Source organism: Acomys russatus, chromosome 18 (genome assembly GCF_903995435.1).
Source record: "Acomys russatus chromosome 18, mAcoRus1.1, whole genome shotgun sequence".
In the NCBI taxonomy this organism is placed as follows: domain Eukaryota; kingdom Metazoa; phylum Chordata; class Mammalia; order Rodentia; family Muridae; genus Acomys; species Acomys russatus.
This window is the reverse complement of record NC_067154.1, coordinates 9,538,831-9,545,921: the sequence shown is the minus strand read 5'-3', so window position 1 is coordinate 9,545,921 and position 7,091 is coordinate 9,538,831.

Below are 7,091 nucleotides of genomic sequence, written 5' to 3'. Positions count from 1 at the left end.
CTTGTCACAGTGAGACAATGGGGATGGTAAGGGCTGGGATGGGTTATGAAGCAGAAGTAGAGTTTCATGAGAAGTGATGTAGCCAGGGCGAGGTGCTCAATGGCTCTGCAGAAGGGCAAAGCCCATCACTGTGATCCTGGGAGGCCCAGGGAGTAATGAAGGGAAAGGATCCCCAAAAGCCCTGATTGAAATTCCTCTCACCAAGTGTGGCCGTCACGGCTTTTAGTCAGGTTATTTCAGTAGATGGGACCTGGGGTGATCACAGTGTTGCCAAGGGGCCCTGCTGACCCAGTTCTCAGGATGTAGGCTCCTGCTGGACTTTAAGGCCACTGTCTGCCTCACTCTTACCATGTAGTCAAGGGTCTGGTCTGCTAAGTGCTGGGGTTCTACTTTCCTGGGTGCTGATGTTTCTTGGGGAGATCAAATGCCCACCTGACTCAGGCCACATGAGTCAGGTCTCCAACCATTATACCCTGCTCCTTCCAACTTCTTGTTGACTTGTCCTCCCAGCCTCTCCTTCTCCTCCCTCTCCTTGTCTGGTTGGGGCACTGAGGGCCCTTCCTCCCTCACGGGTGGAGTGTTGCTTTGGTTGTACTGAGTGACACAGCCATCCCTGCCCTCCAGAGCTTTCTTTCTCATTGAAAAGTCATAAACCACATAAGGTCAATGTATACCAGGCACCTTACAAAATTCTTTAAGCATTAAGATTTTAAGAAGCCTCAGGAAGATCACAATTAGGTGCTAAATAGAGTTTTTAGATAATTGGTATGAATACTTGGGGGAAGAGTAAACAGAAAGAGCTGAATTTGAACTTTCTATCCAGTTAAAGGATTATGGACTTTATTTTTTGGTATGGGAATAAAGGAGGGACGAATAGGATTATGAGTTGAACTAAGTGCTCCCTAAATTTCCATTTCCATTTGATCTCATGTCTTCTCATAATGTGACTGTATTTGGAAATAGTCTCTAAAGAGGTAATTAAGATGCCACGAGGTCATGGGGACAGATCTTAATGCAATACAACCAGTGTCATTGTAGGAAGTAGAAGTTCCCACAGGGACTTGTGCACACACAGAGAAAAGACTACAAAGAAATTCAGGGGACAAGTCAAGATTCACTGAAGAAAAACTAACCAGCCAACACACTGATTTTGGATTTCCAGCATGCAGGGCTGTAAAGAAACCGGCGAATGCCGTTGAAGCCACGCAAGCCTGAAGCATTGGGTAAAAATGCGCCTGAGAAATGAATGTGTGGATGCAAATGCTGAAGGTCCCAGCACAAACTGGAACACAGATGTGGGAGAAGACTCTTCAGAGCCAAAGTTTCCCTAGTTCAAGGGCAGGGCACATTGAAAGAGGGATCCTAGGTTCCAGGAGCACACAGAATGGTGTGTGCTGGGGAGGAGCAAGGAACAGAGCCTCCGATCAAACAGAATCCCTGTTGACAGTCCAGCTCAGCGTATGCCTCCTGATGGATTAGTCATTGCTCAAGGGGAAGGTGGAACTGTGCTTAATTTGTGGGTTCATCAAGGCCTTGAAAGGTCTTAAGGAACTCTTAAGAGGCAAAGTTTGTAAGGAAAAAAAGAAAGGTCAGAAACAAGAGACAAAAGATGATGATGGAGAACCAAAGTTGACTTAGAGAGCACGGGAAAGCTGCCCACAGGGTTGATTGGAAGTTCTCTGAAAACCATTCCTAGTGGCAGCTCAGGGTTAGGATCAGGGTCAGGGTTGGGGTCAGGGTTAGGGTCGGGGTCAAGGTTAGGGTTGGGATCAGGGTCGGGGTTGGGTTTAGGGTTAGGGTGGTGGTCAGGGTAGGGGTCTGGGTGAGGGTCAGGGTTGGATCAGGGTCAGGGTCAGGGTCGGGGTCAGGGTCAGGGTTGGGGTCAGGGTCAGAGTCAGGGTTAGGGTTAAGGTTGGAGTCAGGGTCAGGTTCAGGGTAGAATCAGGGTGAGGGTCAGGGTTGGGGTCAGGGTTGGGGTTAGGGTTGTTTGTATGGATGTCTTGGAGGGAACTGTCTCCTAAGCCTGGAAGACTCCTGCACTCACAGTGACTTCTGCTGACCTGCCTACCCCATAGGGCACAATGGGAAGAGGCAAGTGTTTTCCTCTATTCCCACGACTTGCTTGGGAATCATGAAGCTGAGTCTGCTGCATTATATAATAACTCACACACGTTGGGAATGTTGATTTAGTCCAGTGGATTCATTAGTGACCTACTGTTAAAAGCGTGCTGATCACCCACAGCTGTAGTTCAGTAGCATTGGTTTTATAACATAAATGGGTAGTGATTTGGGTCAGGAATAGAAAATTGTGGCCCATGGGCTAACCCTGAAACACACCTTGCAGTCTTTTGAGCTAATGATGGGTCTATAGCTTCCTGCCAAAAGTCAAAACAGAGACCATACTGTCCCTCTTTGCCATTTGGGGAAACAGTTGCTCAACTCCTGGCATACATTTGACAGATGTTTATTTATTTATTTTTGATTCCTCTAAGAACACCTCCCCATTTGTAACAATGCCTCTTTGAAAAACACATTCTTGACTTCTAAAGAGATGAACTCAGAACCCTGCCAGCTCGTACACTGGGGACAGTCTGCAGCTCCCTTTGGTGTCATGCCAGGGTGGTGCAAGTGGAGAAAGGCCATCTGGGGCTGCTGCTCAGAGTATGCCCAGTGACCCACAGGTTCTCCCTGGGATCTTTGTGTTCCTGAGGACCTTGGAGTGACAGCCACAGCTGGCTCTGCCATTACACATCACCCTATTGAGCAGAGCGGCAGCCTTCTGGCCCTATTTCCCTGGCTCTGCAGCAGCTTATCTATGGAGAAAGAACAGATTGACACATGCCTGTCTGTCTGTTAGCCACAGCCAAGAAAATGAGAACGGGTGACCATGCACTACAAGTTCTTTCCAATTGTTGGCCGGGACAGGAGGGAAGAAGGCGCAGACAGAGCTGGAGTTATGAACTGGAGCTGAAGAGATGGATGTGAAAGTCAGAGGGTCAAAATACACAGCGGACACTGGGGACATGGAAGTATTGCAGATAAAGATGGAATATGGGGGTGGCCGAACACGCCCTTAACTCATGACTTCTATTTCTTCACGTGTCAAATGTAGATAAAAACCCCCTTCCTTCTTCTCCCATGCAGGAATGAACTGAGAAAGATTTGATGACACATTAAATTAAATTCATGTTGAAATTTCTGTCTTAGCTGCTTCTCTATGACATTCAAATATATTTATTTTATTCAGTCTGTTTCATAGACCAGGATATTCATCACATTTCTCCCCTAAATGCAGTGCTAAGTTTTGCTAAGATTCTTTCTCACCTAATTAAGTCTGCATTTTCATGGCTTAACAGTCATCACCTCCAGATTATAGTGTGACTGCACTGAGTGTGTGACAGGGACAGTGTGGCAATAACTCTGAAACCACATGAAAGAAAAGGTCACTAGTTTGCCCTTTGAAATGAATAAGCCTCCAGCTTGAGGGCAGCTCCTTACTTATCAGATGCAGCCAAGCGTGACTAAACCTCCCTGCTTAGAGCCACAGCCACAGTCAGTCTTCTCCCTCAATGCTCCCTGCCACTCCTACAGCCTTCGCAGGTTCAGCAGGGGCTCTTTAAAACCTGACACTCTCCTGCAGAGATCAGGTAAGGCTCTTTCTTGGCTCACTTTCGTGTGCCGCAGGGTCTGAGAAACATGAACGAGAACCTATCTGTGGCACCTTCGTCCGTGGGCTGGCATCATATGCCAAAATCCTAGCTGGCTTCCTGGCCCAGCCCTACAACAGTCATGTCCACACCTTCATCTTACAGGGAACGTGGATGGCCAGAGGCCACTGTTGCCACGGCTTCTGGAAGACATGGCCTCAACCCAACTCCTCAGCATTAGTTTGGAGGCCTAGGGCAGGTTCCAACTGGGCTCTGTTGGAGCTGTGTCCTCACAGGTGGTTTCATGGTTAAAAGCCCTGGTAGTGTGAAAAAGCAACCAGAGCGACCAGCGAGCATATCTCTGATGCCTGTACATGTCCTACCTCTGTCTTCTCTTGTCTCTCTGGCTTTTGCTTGCTTTTCATCTGCTTGCCTTCCACCTGTTTGCTTTTCCCTTTGCTGATGAGCCAATCTCTTCCCTTAATTAAGTCAGCAGGCATTCATGGAAGAAACAGCATCATATTTTGGCAAGAGGACGGGAACAGAACTATCCGCACAAGCAATTAGGAATGTTTGTTAGCAGTGATTAAGGAATGTCGATTAACACACGAACAATTACCTGCTCAAGAAAATAGCTCCTAAAATAGTTTCATTCCCAGGCTTTTAGCACAAAGCCTGCCGGTCTGGAAGGCCTTCATGATGGTCCAAATAGAAAAGCAAGCAAGCAAGCAAGCAAGCAAAGATGCACAGCTGCCTACCAATGGCCCATCTTCAAAAGCTGCCCCGGTCTCTGGCTACCTGAAGACCAGCATTCTGAGCCCTTCTCTCTGAGTGGCATCCATGAAAATCACATGCCCGGTACATGATGTGCAATTCCTGGTAGGGTTCCTCTAGCCTCTTCCCTTTTTGCTAACTTGTAAAATAAAAGTTGGCATGCATGCGAGTCAAGACAAGTGTCTTAATTGTTTGTATATATTCCGGAAGAGGCATACTTCCTAAGTGTTCCTGCAAACCATGATTGGCAATTCAAGACTCCCACAAGCCACCCAACATGTGTTCCACCTATCATTGAGATTTTCCATTCCTGGCCAACTTCTCCATGGTCTGTTGTTTGCTCATCTTGTCCTGGTTTGGCACATCCTACCCTCTTTGTATGGCTTCATCCGTATCTGGGAGCGTTACGTCCTGCAGAGACCACACACTCTAATAGCTGCACTGGTAGGCACAAGGTGTGTTTGTATGTTTTCTAAGCCCAACCTGGGGAAAAGTCCCAAGGGAATAAATTACATTAAAGTTTTGGGTGTGGATTGGTCTCCTGAGAATACTCAATTCAAACTCTCCTGTCCCATAGTGTGAAGCAGAGATGCTCCAGAGAACGAGAACACCTGCAGCGGGGGGGCAGGGGGTCCCCAGGTTCGAGCCACAGTTCCTTCTTGACCATGTGCAAGTCCATAGCCTGTCTTAACCATTAGAGTTTCATTTCAGCGATGGTAACAGAGGCATCTCAGAGGGTTAGAGTCACCGCTCCCTGACATGCAGCAGAGCAAAATGCAGTGCGTTCAGGGAGCGTTTATTTACTTAGACACCACTGTCTATCTTGAATGGATCGATGCAAGTCAGCAACGAGAATCAGAGGTCGCCTTGTTTTGTGAAGTGGGTTGAATACAGAGTGATCCCATGCGGAAGCAGTATTGGGTGAGGCTATGACAAGGAAAATGCTTTTCTCGAAGTGGTATAGCCTGGAATCTTGTTTTGTTGTTGTTTTTGGTTTGTTTGTTTTTTTGAGACCGAGTCTCAAGTGGTCTAGGCTAAGTACTCAAGGATAACCTTGAAGTCTTGATCCTCTTGTTTGCACTTACTGAATGCTGAGTTTATCGTCCTGAGCCATCACTCTTGGTTTTAGTGCTCCTGGGGATGTGTATGTCAGGCAAGTACTTCACCAACTGAGCTACATCTCCGATGCCCTGGAGAAAATATTTGAGTGAAGAGATCCATGTTCCCTCTTCATACACACAGTCTGAATCTCAGATTAGTCTCAAATTTGCTACCGTAATGTTCCCTTGATTTTAAGACATAGAGACAATCCCAAAGAAATCATTTTTTTTTTTAGAAGACACAGGAGAAGACATTTTAACTAGGGTTACTCTGGGCAAATTCCTCAAACTCCAAATAGAATCAGTAAACATGCGAATATAAATATGACAATCATTTGTTTGGCTGCAGCCATTTCAGATAGTTTTTGGCTCACTTAACGGTACAGACATTTTTGATGGATGATTAAAACTCAACTCCACTTTTACGTTGTTTACCCAACTTTTGTCACTAATGTTTTTGTGACATTGTCAATTTCTTATAAAAGTTGATATGTTTCTATCCAGGGTCCTACTGTGGGAATGGAAAAAGCTGTTAGATACTTGTTTTTTTTAGAGGGAGAGATGCCAGTGGACTGTGCAGGCAATTGTTTATGGATAACTTTACAGGGATATGATTGTCAAGGTTTTATCTGATAACTCACTTTCTAGGTTCTTTTGTGTGTGTGTGTGTGATTAGAAGTGGCATCAATGGCAGCTTTTTAGTGTGCCTAAGCTTTCTCACTTTTAACATTTGTGTTTTATTCATCAAGGGATTTAAAGATCATTAGTAACACGGAATGGTACCCCGATGACAAAAAGCTATGATCCTTCTTCCCAGAAGGATGCTCATCTAGGAGGGGACAGCATGGCCAAGGGTGGGTTTTAGAATTGGGATTTAGAAGGAAACTAATCTGAACAACAAAGCCTGTAGAGAAGAAGAGGCAGGCTAGCATTCTGGAGTTCTCCTGTGATGCTTGGACACCCACATCTGGTAGAGCTGTTATGAGCTATGTGGAGAGCCCAGGAGCCTAGAATCTCAGCCAACTTCTCAGTGTCAGAAGCCAAGTTCAGATCACAAGGCAAGTAATGACCTTGCTGGCCAATAAGAAGCCACAGCCCAGGAAAAGGTGGAGGAAGTGGGTCAGATTCAAAGTCTCAAGACAAGCAACCACAAAAACCCAGTGCCACATGCAACATGGATAGAGATTTCCCTTTACAAAGGCTGATGGGCCAAGTTCAATTTATTGTAAGGGAGGAAGGGAAGATGCAAAGGCATCCCGTTAGGTGGATGGGAGAAGAAGTTATAAAATGCTGGTAGTTGTGATTCTTATTAGGGTTGGAGTCACAATCATAAACCTTATTTTATAATTCTTAAGGTAGAGTGATAGGCATGATTTTTATGTGTGATTACCAGGGTCACCATCCATAATAATCTGATTAAGGATGCAAGACTTTGGTATATATATATGTGTGTGTGTGTGTGTGTGTGTGTGTGTGTGTGTGTGTGTGTGTGTGTGTGTGTGTGTAGTCTTCCAAGGTCTTGCAAAAGGTAGAAATTAGTTTGTGAACTTGTTTGGCAATCAATTAAAAT